Source organism: Lycium barbarum, chromosome 8, assembly GCF_019175385.1.
Source record: "Lycium barbarum isolate Lr01 chromosome 8, ASM1917538v2, whole genome shotgun sequence".
NCBI lineage: Eukaryota > Viridiplantae > Streptophyta > Magnoliopsida > Solanales > Solanaceae > Lycium > Lycium barbarum.
In genome coordinates, this window is record NC_083344.1 from 41869489 (window position 1) to 41886722 (window position 17234).

The 17234-nt window shown below is 41.5% G+C and overlaps 1 non-coding gene across 1 annotated transcript; it reads right to left on the reverse strand.

Annotated features, from left to right (window-relative positions):
* Positions 1 to 12983: 12983 nt before the first annotated feature.
* Positions 12984 to 13089, reverse strand: LOC132608489 (small nucleolar RNA R71). The gene has a single exon (XR_009570406.1). It is a non-coding gene; the product is annotated as a small nucleolar RNA R71 (small nucleolar RNA).
* Positions 13090 to 17234: the final 4145 nt, after the last annotated feature.

Genomic DNA, 17234 nt, shown 5'->3' on the forward strand with positions numbered 1-17234 from the left:
GATCAAACAGAGATTTTGGAACCATATGTACATACAGAAAGATCATGAACGTTTTTGGTACCAGAACCTCTTCGGACACTTCTAAACAATCCGATGTCGTATACGAAAGTTGGAGACGCTAAAGCTTACAGAGAACATTCATATTGGATACTCACATCAGAGCACTTGTATCAGAATACTCATAGTAGAATACTTATAATAGAACACTTACATCAGAAATCTTGTTTCAGAATGCTTATGTCGAATATTTATTTCAGAAGACTCATATCATAACACTTTATCCGGATACTTATATCAAAATACTTACATCAGGTTACTTATATCAAAATATTTATATCGGAATACTTATATCAAAATACTTCTAGCGGAGTACTTGTATCGGAACACCTATGCCCGGATACTCATGTCAACAAAAGGGCATACGGTCGAATTGTAGTAGTGCGCGTGATCAATACCGGCCCGGGAACCGGTGTACGATATCGTAATAAAGGGGCACGAGCAGAATCATGAGCGACTAATACAATTTATAAATCGAAATAGTTATAAAACTTGATATAATCATATATCAGCCCATTAGTCAAACTAGTTCGAACAATTGGTCAATACAGGATTTATTTCACGAAAGTACTTCCAAAATTACATTTATAGTTCGAAATGTAATTTAGAACGTCAAGGACAGTCAAGACGTTATTCTATGATAGCCAAAGTCATAAACAATAGTCTTGTTCCGACACTATACAAAAATACGCCTATTAGAACAAACAAAGGGGTCTCTAGATTAGTGGGCCCACCTCGGGTCAAGTCGAGGTGGCGGACCTGAATCACAAGTATTAGGATCTATGGAATCATCAATGGAAGTTTCAAAGCGATTCTATTACATTTACAAGAGTTTCGGACGTAATCATTTTCCAACAAAAAGTGAGATTTTATAATCCAATTAGATTGAATGAATAGTACTCAAATTCAAATTCGAATTTCCATGAACGGAATTTCCCCCGAGGCTCAAGTATCGACCTAGTATACTTAGGACATGCCAAAAGAAGGAATGGGTTAGCTTTACATACCTTACGTGCGTCTTTCGCTCGCTTAAACTCAAATCCCGTTTCGCCCGGAATCTACAAATGGTCAAAGTTACCAATTGTAAGTTATGGATTCTAAGGATTCAACTTAAAGTCATAGTTGTCTACCAAAATTTCGGCAGCACCTCCCCTATAAATATAGCACCCCCGAGAATCATCTCGGCTTAAATAGCAGCAACAACAACCCAACAACATCAACAATGCCAACAATCATCACAAAAATGCATTATATCAACAATAGTCTACTTTTCTATATAGTCTACAACTTCCATCCCACTTTCCATTATCCAACTAACATCAACATTTTCCATATTCATTAGCTAGTTCAAGATCATCCAAATACATTCAATAGCATTCCAAACAATATTCATGAATTCAAGTATTCCCGCTAATTTCATATTCCATCCGATGTTTCTACAGATGTAACGAAACTTCCAACTCACATTGTTTTCCTTTCTAACTCATTAACAACAACCAAATTCACATTTGAATCTTACTTCCATACCTATGTAAAAGTCATACAAAATTTACATAATTTCTCATAATTACATACAAGCAAATTCAAGGCTAATTCAAGTCATTAAACCTTCATTTGCGTCACAATGGTCACAATGACGCAACTAACGGACTAAATAAAATTTAACTCACCGCTTTCCACCAACACCATGGCACACGGCCATACACCCCCCCCCCCCCCCCCCCCCCACACACACGGCTTCACACACATATCACAACTCCACAATTTTCATCAAATTCTAATCATTATAACATATATATTTATTCCATAACAGAAAAGAATAGAAATCTTACCTTTTTCTTCAAACATTCACTTGCCAACACAAGCACTTTCTTGCCTTAAAAATTATACCAAGTTGAAGAGCATCTTGAACTTACTAAAAATTCAAGAAGAACATGATTTTTGGATCAAATTCTAAGACTTGGAATTTTTTTTTTCCTTTCTTGAAGGGGGCCGAACCCTCCCTTCTTGCTCTTGCTTTCTTTCTTTTGATTTTTTTCTTGAACATTCTAAGGATGAACTTGAATATATAATATGCTTTCTTAATTAATTAGTCACATGATCATCACATGATCAATTTAATTCATGGGCTTGCTAACATTATGGACCATGGCCGGCCACCCTATGTGGATTGGGCCTAAATTTCTCTTTCATTTTGAGCGCATTTTATTAGAATTCTCATTTTGTAATTCCCGAAACTAATTTCCAAAATTCCAATTTTGCCCTTGGCCTGCCCCGATGTCTCCGCGTCAACACTTTTCATAAACAACAACATGTATGTCAAATGAAATCAAAATGTGGCCTTATTCTTTACAAGTCACCATTATTCCAAATTTTTCCGGATACGCGAAAACACGGGATATAACATCCTCCCCCCCTTTAGAACATTCGTCCTCGAATGTTAAATTAGCCTTATAGGGTTTTACAAGCATTTCGGGGGAGTCCTCCTTATTTCCTTCAAAATTCTGCCAAACGTCACAATTACTATCCCCTTTTACACACTCGCCATTGTCCTATTCTCGAATATCATTACGCTAAGACTTTCCGGCTTTAACTGGTGGTGAAACCGACATTAGTCTACTTATAACAGTTATATCGCATCATTCGCTTTGTCTTTTAGGTTCCGTTCAGTCAAAGTTTTCATATATCGTAACACTGACTGCTGGGGTCTGCCTGTCAGTCAAAACAGTCGTAACTGGGAGGTATGATCTGCACACCTATACATTTATTACCATTTCCCTTACAATACATTTTCAAACGCCATTTAAATTTATTCGAATTACAGGACTGTGTCGCACTTTCCTTTTCTTCGGCGGCCGAGTTCGCCTTAGCCTACTCGACCTATTTAGGGTTTCTAACCCTTCGGTACATTCTAATTTATTTAGGTTACCCCAGACTTTCCATTGGTCTCGTATATCTACGTTTATGAAAATTTTGTACACTTCACAGGGGGTCACCCATCCCAGAATTGCTCTGGCCCCAGCACGCTTAACCTCGAGACTTTAGTACCTTTAGACGCGTTAATGCCGGTATAGTTGCATCCACCACCCCGCACGACCTTGGTCACATAATTTAGGACAAGTCGGGGTCCTAGCAAATTTTGGAAAGTTCTCGTAGAGGGTCCCACTCTGATATAGAGAGGGCCCCTTTATTTTTCCGATTATGTAACTACTGCGTTAGCCCCCTTTTTTTTTTTTTTTTTTTAACTTTTCGACTCTCACTTTTTATCCACATATATCATTACCTCAGACGATTTTACCAATTTGGGCCTTATCCCAGTCCTACTAACAATCGGGGAGGAATACGTGATGAAACAGAATCTAGATCTACCAATGCATGTGTGTATATATATGCATATATATATATATATATATATATATATATATATATATATATATATATTCGGAAAAAGTGGACAATATACCTGTAAACACATCTGGTGACACCTCTGGGTCCTGCCGGCTAGCCATAGCATATAAGCGGTTCAAAGGACCGCTAGAACCGAAAGCTGCGTCACGACCTCTACCGCGGCCCGATGGTGTCGGCACACTCTGCCCCGTAGGGCGTACCGCTACAGAAGGAAAATTTAAATCAGCAACTGACCCGCTGGGCTGGGCTGCACCACCCGAACTGGTCCTATACAGACACTCTCTCATAATGTGGCCTTGACGGCCACAGGAAAAACAAGCATCTGTAGCACAATGACATTCTCCAGAGTGGCGTCTCCCACAATAAGGACACCGAGGTCTGGGTGGCCTCGACCGACCGGAACCTCCGTCCACCCGCGAGCTCAAGACTCTGGAGTTCTGACCTGCCCCGGAGTACCATGTGTCACCAAACCTCCTACCCGAACTCTGTGGAGGGGTATCCCCTGCTGGCTGGGAAACATGTCTACTGTGCTGCTGATGAGACTGTCTGTCTAAGAGTTTCCTAGAATGCCCAGCCAATCTAGCCCTCTTGGGCTGTCTCCTGTCACAACCTCTACCTGGTTGATCCTCTCTGTGGCGGTCCTCCATCCCTAGAGCATAAGCCTATAATCGGGCGATGTCTATATCAGTCTGCGATGCCATCGCCATGCAGCTATCAACCAAGTAGGGGTCCAACCCTATCACGTAACGGTGCATCCGGTCAGCCATATCAGCTACTATAGCGGGTGCATACCTAGCCAGAGAATCAAACTCCAAGTTATACTCACGAACGCTCCGATCCCTCTGCTGCAGATGCAAAAATCGGTCAACCCGCGCCCGCCGTAACTCTGGGGGAAAAAAGTGACGGGTAAAAGCAGCCACGAACTCGTCCCAAGTAGCTGGGGAAACACCCTCACCCCTGGATAGCTCCCAGGACTCGTACCAGTTAGCAGCGACATCCCGCAATCTGTGCGCGGCCAACTCGACAGACTCGGTCCCTGAAGCCCTGACCAAGTCCAATGAGCGCCGCATCCCCCGAATAAAGTCATCGAGGTCCTCGTCGGGATTAGACCCGAAAAACTCTGGGGGGCCGCATAATAGAAACTCTCGAACCCTTAGGCTATCACGACTGTCATCATCATCGTCATCTCTCCGCCCGCGTCTGCGAGCCTGCCCCGCTACCAACGTAGTCAACAACTGCACGGCCTCTCTCAGTGTCCTGTCCTCCACCCCTGGCGGAGGAGCTGGAGGCTCGGGCACTGGAGGCTCTGGAGCTAATGGCGAAGTCGCTCCAGGATCGTCTGCTGATGATGGCATAGCAGAATCCTCTGACTGGGGTGCAATATCGGGCATAATCTGAGTATGAGCCCGGGTGACTCTCTGTATCTGTCTAGTCGCTCCTGTTTTGCCCTTCTGGGCAGCCGTCGCCTTCTTCGGAGGCATCGCTGTAAACATAGCAATCTGTTAGAAAGGAGCCACCCTAATAGCACAGCTTTATCGCACGATCTAAGATTCAAAGAAAGGGTAACATTCTAAATATCCTGTAGCCTCCTGTTTATAGATGTGGTGCACAACACACCGATAAACAAGACTCTACGAGACACGGCCTGTAGACACTCCGAGGACGAACCGCTCTGATACCACTTTTGTCACGACCCAACCTCGTAGGCCGCGACTAGTGCCCGACATGGACACTCGTACATACATGCTAACCAAATTTCACTTGTGCCTACATATTATGAATCTCGTGCGTCCCAGATTATAAACATATCATTTAAACCATTATTAATATCCTAAAACATAGATCGATCATATTAATGTAGTGTAGGGGTAAACCGGGCACAAACCAAGCAAACATCACGGACCAAACGCGACCCATGACCCACATACATGTCTACAGGCCTCTAATACAGACAACAGAATCATATGACGGGACAGGGCCCCGTCGTACCCAAAAATAACCATAAGCACGAAACCATATATAACAAGGAGTTCTGTACCAAAAGTAAGGGTTTCGGATCAAAGGAGCACTCCAAACAGCAGACTGTGTACCCTAGGCTGGCGGATCACCACAATGAGCGTCTGTACCTGCGGGCATGAAACGCAGCCCCCGAAGAAAGGGGGTCAGTACGGAATATGTACTGAGTATGTAAAACATGGAACACAAAGATCAGAACTATAATCGAAACAAGCAATAAAAGAATAAGTACATGGTCCAGAATATCAAAATCACTCACTTCCCAGGCCCAGGTCATACAGGTCATCACATATCATATAAACCGATATAATCTGGCAGAAGGGTTGCCAAACGTACAGGGTTTCCAGACGCAACTTGTGCCTACCTAGCTCATGTGTCAGCCGGAATGTATGACATACAGAATGCTTAGATGACGTCATATATCAAAAGGAATACGGGACTTACCGAGTACTCAGATGATATAGTATACTGGTTGGAACACAGGACGTATAGAGTATCAGAACTTACTTTCCAGACGCAGATCACACGCAGTGCACATTATAGTCATATGCCATCTCAGGACGCCGTGGCGTATCGGATTAGACGCTGCAACCTGTGAATCATATGATGTTTACAAGGAGTGTGCCACCTCGAGCTCAGTCCAGTACAGTGGTCACACCATACATAAACGTATCGTATCAGGCGGAGTATAGCCGGAGTATATCATATCAGATCATATCATATCATATCAGAACATGCGCCTACAAGGGGTATGCCACCTCGAGCTCGGCCCAGTACAGTGGTCATCCCATGCAGGAACTGCCCGTTTTTCCCGCTCGAGCTCTGCCCAGTACACGGGTCACGGATCAGTCTCGGGAGCTCGAGCTCTGCCCAGTACACTCCCAACGCGTCTACTTAGTATCAGATTATGCAGCGCAGATACTGTCCGCTTTGGGGATCGAGCTTAGCCCAGACCACCCCTAACGATTTTATTTCAGAACACAGTAGACAACATAGGGAAACAGCGCACGATAACATATCTTGGCCCGGCTCAGTGAATAGACATGCTAAGGCTCGCACGAGCAGATTAGTAAGAAACCGGATGCACATAGAAACCAAGACTCGACAGACAAGCGTCCTTACCGATACCTGGAGGCTTGGAACAGATTTCAGGTCAATCCAACGTAGTATGAGAAAGTTACGAGCGTTTGAAGTACAGAACTCTTTATAAGCGTTTCAGAAGCCTTTTTCGGAGATTCAGAGTCATAGTCATACCAGGCACCTTCAGATGTCCTTACGAATCAGATCAAACAGAGATTTTGGAACCATATGTACATACAGAAATATCATGAACGTTTTTGGTACCAGAACCTCTTCGGACACTTCTAAACAATCCGATGTCGTATACGAAAGTTGGAGACGCTAAAGCTTACAGAGAACATTCATATTGGATACTCACATCAGAGCACTTGTATCAGAATACTCATAGTAGAATACTTATAATAGAACACTTACATCAGAAATCTTGTTTCAGAATGCTTATGTCGAATATTTATTTCAGAAGACTCATATCATAACACTTTATCCGGATACTTATATCAAAATACTTACATCAGGTTACTTATATCAAAATATTTATATCGGAATACTTATATCAAAATACTTCTATCTGAGTACTTGTATCGGAACACCTATGCTCGGATACTCATGTCAACAAAAGGGCATACGATCGAATTGTCATAGTGCGCGTGATCAATACCGGCCCGGGAACCGGTGAACGATATCGTAATAAAGGGGCACGAGCAGAATCATGAGCGACTAATACAATTTATAAATCGAAATAGTTATAAAACTTGATATAATCATATATCAGCCCATTAGTCAAACTAGTTCGAACAATTGGTCAATACAGGATTTATTTCACGAAAGTACTTCCAAAATTACATTTATAGTTCGAAATGTAATTTAGAACGTCAAGGATAGTCAAGACGTTATTCTATGATAGCCAAAGTCATAAACAATTGTATTGTTCCGACACTATACAAAAATACGCCTATTAGAACAAACAAAGGGGTCTCTGGATTAGTGGGCCCACCTCGGGTCAAGTCGAGGTGGCGGACCTGAATCACAAGTATTAGGATCTATGGAATCATCAATGGAAGTTTCGAAGCGATTCTATTACATTTACAAGAGTTTCGGACGTAATCATTTTCCAACAAAAAGTGAGATTTTATAATCCAATTAGATTGAATGAATAGTACTCAAATTCAAATTCGAATTTCCATGAACGGAATTGCCCCCGAGCCTCAAGTATCGACCTAGTATACTTAGGACATGCCAAAAGAAGGAATGGGTTAGCTTTACATACCTTACGTGCGTCTTTCGCTCGCTTAAACTCAAATCCCGTTTCGCCAGGAATCTACAAATGGTCAAAGTTACCAATTGTAAGTTATGGATTCTAAGGATTCAACTTAAAGTCATAGTTGTCTACCGAAATTTCGGCAGCACCTCCCCTATAAATATAGCACCCCCGAGAATCATCTCGGCTCAAATAGCAGCAACAACAACCCAACAACATCCACAATGCCAACAATCATCACAAAAATGCATTATATCAACAATAGTCTACTTTTCTATATAGTCTACAACTTCCATCCCACTTTCCATTATCCAACTAACATCAACATTTTCCATATTCATTAGCTAGTTCAAGATCATCCAAATACATTCAATAGCATTCCAAACAATATTCATGAATTCAAGTATTCCCGCTAATTTCATATTCCATCCGATGTTTCTACAGATGTAACGAAACTTCCAACTCACATTGTTTTCCTTTCTAACTCATTAACAACAACCAAATTCACATTTGAATCTTACTTCCATACCTATGTAAAAGTCATACAAAATTTACATAATTTCTCATAATTACATACAAGCAAATTCAAGGCTAATTCAAGTCATTAAACCTTCATTTGCGTCACAATGGTCACAACGACGCAACTAACGGACTAAATAAAATTTAACTCACCGTTTTCCACCAACACCACGGCACACGGCCATACACCACCCCACACACACACACACGGCTTCACACACATATCACAACTCCACAATTTTCATCAAATTCTAATCATTATAACATAAATATTTATTCCATAACACAAAAGAGTAGAAATCTTACCTTTTTCTTCAAACATTCATTTGCCAACACAAGCACTTTCTTGCCTTAAAAATTATACCAAGTTGAAGAGCATCTTGAACTTACTAAAAATTCAAGAAGAACAAGATTTTTGGATCAAAGTCTAAGACTTGGAAAAAAAAATTCCTTTCTTGAAGGGGGCCGAACCCTCCCTTCTTGCTCTTGCTTTCTTTCTTTTGATTTTTTTTTCTTGAACATTCTAAGGATGAACTTGAATATATAATATGCTTCCTTAATTAATTAGTCACATGATCATCACATGATCAATTTAATTCATGGGCTTGCTAACATTATGGACCATGGCCGGCCACCCTATGTGGATTGGGCCTAAATTTTCTCTTTCATTTTGAGCCCATTTTATTAGAATTCTCGTTTTGTAATTCCCGATAATAATTTCCAAAATTCCAATTTTGCCCTTGGCCTTCCCCGATGTCTCCGCGTCAACACTTTTCATAAACAACAACATGTATGTCAAATGAAATCAAAATGTGGCCTTATTCTTTACAAGTCACCATTATTCCAAATTTTTCCGGATACGCAAAAACACGGGATATAACAATTCCATCTCGTATTTAGTCATTCAAGCATCTGGCAGAAAGTCTAAGATTAGCAAAGTGAAAGACGACCAAGCAGTTTACGGACCGTAAACCACTTTACGGTTCGTATTTTGGAAGGTTAAGTTGCACACAACTGAGAGAACGACTGTTACACCTCGAAAGATTTCCCGTTGGTACGCAAGTAAATGAACTAATGATGTGTGCGAGGAGTGTGAGTGTATAATGTTTTAGGGGAAATGTATGAAAAGGGATGTGGATGATTAGAATGAAAAGTCGAGAAATGAGAAAATTGAAAGTTGGCAAAACTGCCCAGTGGTCATATATTGCAAAATACGGACCGTAAAGTGCAATATGGTCCGTAAACTGGCAGTCGTAAACTGCCATGCAAAAGCTTCAGCTTTCTGCCAGTGGTCGTAAAGTGCAAATACGGACCGTAAACTGGTATACGGTCCGTAAACTGCCAGGTCGTAAACTGGCATGCTAAACTTCAACTTTCTGCCAGCTGAGGAAGAGGTATAATACGACCTGGTGGACGGCCCGTGAACCATGGTCGTAAATCACCATGCATGCAGGCCAAAGTCTCTGGTTCTTCTTAAGCTTAAAGATGACCGCGAGGGACGGTCCGTAAAGTGGAATACGGACCGTAAACCTCCATGGACGACCACTGTTCACCCAGCACAGATTTTCCAATTCATTAAATATGAGGATCAAGACTTATTTTATTTCATTACAACATTACACCACTTCTCTCTATAACTTCTCTCTACATTTATTATATGAGTTTTCAAGGATTATAAGCCATCAATAACATTAAGACAAGTGAATCAAGGATAAGGGAATCATCAAGGATCATCCAAGTCAAGAAATCCAAATGGAGAAAAACTAGGGTTTTGCTCAAAGAAGAGTATTATCAACCAAAGCTTGTTCCTACAGCTTCTAAGGTATAAACGCTAGTATTGGAAGGGAACGTCCAAGTGTAGAATAGTTCAACGGAAAGGTATGTAAGGCTAACCCTTCTTTCATAAGGCATGGTTCTTGGCCAAATTCCTTATTCCTCCATATGAGTATGTTGTCTTCACATGGTTGACATTCCGAGCTCATAAGCTCACGACCCTTGATATATACTATGATTATACTATGTTCCTCGTCTGACGAGTAAGTGCATAATGTAGACGTAACGATAACGATGAGAATAGTAATGATAATGATATAAAAAATGATGCAAAAGGTGCCTACGGGCTATTATACTTTTATGTGCCTATGAAGGGCTATAATGAACCCCGAGCTTATAATGTCGGGTAGAATATATGTATATGAATATGTATGAAGTATGTATATGATTACGAAACGCGCGCGCACGTCTGCAGATGGTACGGATAACCCTGAAGCCTTGGTAGGGCCATGTAGAAATAACATTGAGCCTTGGTTGGCCAAGTACGTATGAAACACCGAACCTTATGGTCGGGTACGCTATGTATGTATATAAGTGTATGGCTATGTATATAAATGAATATGAATGTGATAAGACTATGTATAAGAATACGAATAAGGACATGTATACGAATATGAACACAAGTATGGTACGAGTATTGTTATGGGATACGAACGACGATGTATGCAAGTAAGCGATATGATGATGATGATATTACTGTCTCCCCTCCTATGCTATCTTCATATGATATCTATTATGCTTCTATATTGATGTTGATCATGCTTTACATACTCAGTACATTCTTCGTATTGACGTCCTTTTGTTTGTGGACGCTGCGTCATGCCCGCAGGTGCACAGGGAGACAGACTTGATCCATAGCTGCTAATTCAGAGATTGCATAGCAGAGCTCCATTTCTTTCGGAGCCGTAGCTTTTGGGTACTTATTCTTTGTGTATATAGTTTTTGGCATAGCGGGGTCCTGTCCCGCTCATACGATATGTCATACTCTTAGAGGCTCATAGTCATGTGTATGTGGGTAGAGATGTTCGGCCATGCCGGCCCATGTTTTGTATATCTTTTGTTAGCCACGTCGGCCTTGTACTTATGGTGTGGCCTACATGCCTATGATATGTTAAATGATGATGGTCGTCTAATGGGATCAATATGATTAACGATAATAAAAGCACGAATTGACTTATGGTTCACCTAGATGTTATGTTATGTACGATAAGGGGGTGCTCGGGTGGGGTAGCACCGGGTGCTCGTCGCGGCCCCCTAGCCGGGTCGTGACAACGATGTGGGCGTAAACCATTTTTATGGTCCGTAAAGTGATTTACGGACCGTATTTCATCATGACGGGACTGAAGTGCAAAATCTGTAACTTATGTATTTTCAAAACTTATAAATAGTCATTGTAGGGTTTTAATAGACATCATATATTATATTTTTGTCTCTTGACTTAGAATATTAAATTCTCTCTAGTTTTTGAAGATTCAAACACCAATTCAAGTATTACCAATTCCTTTTTCATTCCAAAGTAAGCAATTATGAATTCTTCAACTTCTTATTTCTTGTTCTTTGTCATGAGTAGCTAAATTCCCGTAGTAGGGTTGTGAACCCAATAATGGGTGTTTGGTGATTGTGTTTGTGATTGATATACAAATAATGGATTATTAGGGTTTAATTATTCTTCGTTCTTCATTCATAATTAATGGTTGCAAACATTGATTAAAGCCATAAACCCTAATTTATTTGGGAAAATAACTAGGGTTGGTAAGAATAATTAACAAGAACTCAAAGCTTTAAACTTTGTTTAATAAATTCACTTATGAATAAGAAGAATTTACTTAGCATGATTAATCGTTCGTCATTATCACTTTCTTATATTTGGGAAAAACATAGAAAGATATATTCTTTATTTATTGGGAAATAGTAGAGATTCACATAGAGATTAAGTGCATTCATATAATGATCCATTATAAGTATATCAAGACCAATACCCATGATCATACACCCTATCTAGCGGGGACACAACCTTAGTTTCTTTTACCATAAATTTCCACCAAAGCAATATTTTAGCAATTAGTCATAGAAACAACCAACTTTTACACAAATTATCGGATTAAGACATTAGACCTAGAACCTAGCATCTACGGTTTTAGTAACCTTTTCACACCATATTCCCTGTGGGATTCGACCCCAACCTCGTTGGGTTACTATATTTGACAACGTCCGCGTTATACCATTAATAGGTGTAATTTGAGCGTATCAAATTTTGGCGCCGTTGCAGGGGAATACGGTTTTGAAATTACTAAATAGTGTTTTCTTTGATTAAAGTCTTTTGCTTACTCCATCACACCTTGTTTTCTGCTCTATGTAAACTAGGTGAACATTAATCAAAATCAGCAGAATCAGCGTGCTGGTAATCAGGTGAATCGGTTGAACAATCAGGCGAATGAATCTGATGATGAGAATATTTTTGTTGAACTTGTTCAAGAGGAGGACTATGCATCTGCTATTGTTCAACCTCGAGTTGGAGCTGCTACAATGAAAATTGACTCATCTTTATACCAGCTGTTGAAACTTGAGGGATACTTTCGAAACTCTACCGAGAATGACCCTCAACGTCATTTGCAGAATTTTGTGGATGTGTGTGCTAATCACATCCAGAACAATGTTCCACAAGATGCTATTCGGTTGAGGTTATTCAAATATTCCTTAGCTGGGGAGGCAAGAACATGGTTCGAGAAGCTGCCCCGAAATTCGATTACTTCATGGGCAGAAATGGTAGCTCTTTTTCTTACAAAGTGGTACCCCCCGAGCAAGAAGGCTGAGATTCGCGACAAGATATATGAATTCAAGCAGCGACCGGGGGAACAACTATATGAAGCCTGGGAGAGGTTCAAAGAGTATTTGCAGAAGAGCCCGAATCATGGTTTTCCAGAAAATATATTGATGGAGAAGTTCTACATAGGGTTAGATCCAGTGACACAGTCAGTAGCTAACAATGCAGCTGATGGGTGTTTTATGAACAAGACCTTTCGACGAGTGACCACCATACTTAACAAGCTGACAACTCATAATCTGGCTTGGCACTCAAACAATGCTGATGTGGTACCATATGGTAGTACTATGCTCCAGAATATAGTGAAGGAGAATCAGGATACCCAGCAAACATTGTCAGAGCTTGCAACAAATATTTCCTTGCTGATGAAGAAGTTCGATGAATCTCAGATCAAAAAAGTAAATGTTTGTGAGGATGATGTACTTTTGCCAAAAGGGATGTACCATGCTCAAGATGGTCCATTCCTTGATGGGCCACCCATGCAGGTTGAAGATGCCAATTATGTTAATAACTCTCAAGGGGGTTATCAAAGGCAGAATTACCAAGGTGGCTATCAAAATCAGAATCAATGGAGACCTCAGCAAGGTCAAGGTGCTTACAACAACTCTGGGAACTACATCAATAACTATGGTGGTGCGAATCAAGGGAGCTACAACAACAACAACAATTATGGGAACAAGAGTTCCAATCCTTATATACCACCGAAAGGGCAGTCATCAGAGCAGGGTAGTTCGAAAGTTGAAGCAATGCTTGAGAAGATTCTGAAAAATCAATCGAAGTCTGAAAGGACTTTATCTGGGCTGACAGAAACAGTGGGTTCTCATACAGCGGCTTTTCAGAAGCTTGAGTCGCAAATGAGGGATATTTCTAGAGAGCAGCACCCTCCTAAAAAGGGAGGACTTCCAAGTGACACCATCACAAATCCGAAGAATGGGGGAGCCGGTTTGAACAATGTGTTTGCCATTACTACTAGAAGTGGTCAAACAATACAGGGGGCTGCTGAGAAGGTGATTGATCTTGAGCAGATAAATGAAGAGAATGGGGTGATGTCTGAAGCACCCACTATTACTGATGAGATTCCTACTGACAGGAAGGTGGCTGATATTCCAGAGATGATTAGGGAAGCAAATGACACGAGCAAGAAGGCTGTAAAAGGGGCTCTCCGCCCTTTGACACAGCTTTTCAAATCTAAACCTCCCTTTCCTTAGAGGTTGGTAAAGAAGCAGAAAGATGCTAAGTTTGAGAAGTTTTATGATCAACTAAAGCAGTTATCTCTGAATTTTCCCTTCTTTGAAGCTGTCAAGGAGATGCCAGGTTTTGCGAAATATTTAAAGGAATTGCTGACCAAGAAGAAAACGGTGCAACATGCCACCGTGAGTTTGACTCATACCGTGAGTTCCATCATTTCAACTACAACTGTGCAGAAAAAGGGAGATCCTAGGGCGTTCACCATTCCTTGTTCTATTGGGCACCATGATTTTGCTCGCGCGTTGTGTGATAATGGGGCAAATATAAATTTGATGCCCCTTGCTATATATAAACAATCAGGTTTGGGGATGCCAAGGCCGACTACAATGAGATTGCAGATGGCTGATAGGTCTATCAAAAGACCTGTTCGTGTGGTTGATGATGTAATCATGCGGGTTGGTGATTTTATGTTGCCCGCTGATTTTGTTATTCTTGACTGTGCTGTTGATCGGGACATTCCTATCATTCCAGGGCGACCTTTCCTTGCTACAGGGAGGGCTATGATGGATTCTGAGAAAAATGAAATAAAGTTCCGAGTCAACAATGAAGAAGTGACCTTTCAAGCTAGCCAAGGGATGAAGTTGCCAAGTGCTTACGAGAGTATTTTGGTAGTTGATTCATTCGATGTTGTTGATGAAGCAGTGGAGTTCAAGATGGAAGAAGAGAGTTTGGGTAAGGCTTTGGCTGGCATTCTGATGAATTTTGATGCTGAAGACATGGAAGGCTATGAGGAGACAGTTAATTCACTTGTTGGGTTGGGCTCATACACATACCACCCAAAGAAACTGAATCTTGATCTGGAAAATAGAACAACTCCTCCAGCAAAGCCTTCGATCATGGAGCCACCTAAGTTGGAGCTTAAGCAGCTCCCATCACACCTGAAATATGAGTTCCTTGGTCCGGAAAATACACTACCGGTGATTGTTTTAGCGTTATTGACTGAGGGGCAGATTGTGCAGCTTTTGGATGTATTGAGGGAGTATAGGCGGGCTATTGGTTGGACCATAGCAGATATTCGAGGTATCCCATCTGGGATCTGTGAGCACAAAATTCAGTTGGAGGAGGGCAGCAAACCAAGTGTAGAGCATCAGAGGAGACTAAACGAGAATATGCAAGAGGTCATCAAGAAAGAGATCATCAAATGGCTAGATGCAGGCGTGGTTTACCCAATTGCTGATAGTAAATGGGTGAGCCCGATCCAATGTGTTCCTAAGAAGGGTGGCATCAATGTTGTGCCAAATGCGAAGAATGAGTTGATCCCGACCAGAACTGTCACCGGATGGAGAGTTTGCATGGATTATCGCAAGCTCAATACAGCCACTTGCAAGGACCATTTCCCTACGCCCTTCATTGATCAGATGCTTGACAGGTTAGCAGGGCGTTCCTACTATTGTTTCCTTAATGGTTATTCGGGCTACAACCAGATCAACATCGCTTTGGAGGATCAGGAGAAGACCACCTTTACTTGTCTTTATGGGACATTTGCATTCAGCCGGATGCCGTTTGGTTTGTGTAATGCACCAGTCAATTTTCAGAGGTGCATGATGTCAATCTTCTCTGACATGGTAGAGGACTTCTTGGAGGTATTCATGGATGATTTTTCTGTAGTGGGTGATTCATTTGAAGACTGTCTTGGCCATCTAGGTGAAGTGCTAAAAAGGTGTGAGGAGACCAATCTGGTGCTAAACTGGGAGAAATACCACTTTATGGTGAAGGAAGGAATCGTCCTCGGTCACAAAATCTCTGAAAAGGGAATCGAGGTCGATCGAGCAAAAAATGATGTGATCTCCAAACTTCCTCCACTTATCTCAGTCAAAGGTGTCCGAAGTTTCTTGGGGCATGCTGGGTTCTACAGGAGCTTCATCAAAGATTTCTCCAAAGTTGCCAATCCTTTGTGCAAGCTTCTTGAAAAAGAGGCTAAATTTGTGTTTGATGAGAAGTGCCAGAAGGCGTTTGAGGAATTAAAAGAGCGTCTCACTACTGCTCCTATTATTGTTGCTCCCGACTGGTCCCTACCATTTGAACTGATGTGTGATGCTAGTGGTTTCGCAATAGGTGCTGTGCTTGGGCAGAGGCACAATAAAATTATGCCCCCGATCTATTATGCTAGCAGAACGCTGAATGCTGCACAGATGAATTACACAGTGACGGAGCAAGAGCTGCTTGCCATTGTGTTTGCCTTCGAGAAATTTTGGGCCTACTTGTTGGGGTCCAAAGTTGTGGTTTATACTGATCATGCAGCCTTGAGATACCTCATGGCAAAGAAGGAAGCAAAGCCGCGACTGATCAGATGGGTACTATTGCTGCAAGAGTTTGATTTCGAGGTAAAAGACAGAAAGGGTAGTGAAAACCAGGTAGCTGACCATCTCTCTCGGCTTGAAGAAGCTGGGAGACCTTCTGATGAGCTTGATTTCGATGATGCTTTTCCAGATGAAAGGGTGTTGGCTATGTCGATGGAGGTAGCACCGTGGTATGCTGACATTGCTAATTATTTGGTAACAGGTATAGTTCCCGATGATATCAAAACTTACCAAAAGAAGAAATTCTTGCGGGATGCTCGGTAGTACTATTGGGACGAGCCTTATTTGTTCCGAACATGCGCTAATAACATCATTCGGCGCTGTGTTCCGGAAAGTGAAGTGATGGCAATGCTAAAAGCATGCCATGACTCTCCTGTTGGGGGTCATCATGGCGGAAACCGGACTGCAGCCAAAGTAATTGAGTGCGGCTATTACTGGCCGACTATTTTTCATGATGCTAATCTTTTGGTGCGGTCCTGTGATCAATGTCAAAGGCAAGGAAATATCGGCAAAAGGCAATTGATGCCTATGAATTTTGTTATGGAGGTGGAAGTGTTTGATGTCTGGGGGATTGACTTTATGGGACCTTTTGTGAGTTCTGGTGGAATGAAATGCATCTTGGTAGCTGTGGATTATGTGTCAAAATAGGTAGAAGCAGTGGCTTTACCCAATAATGAGGCCAAGAGTGTTA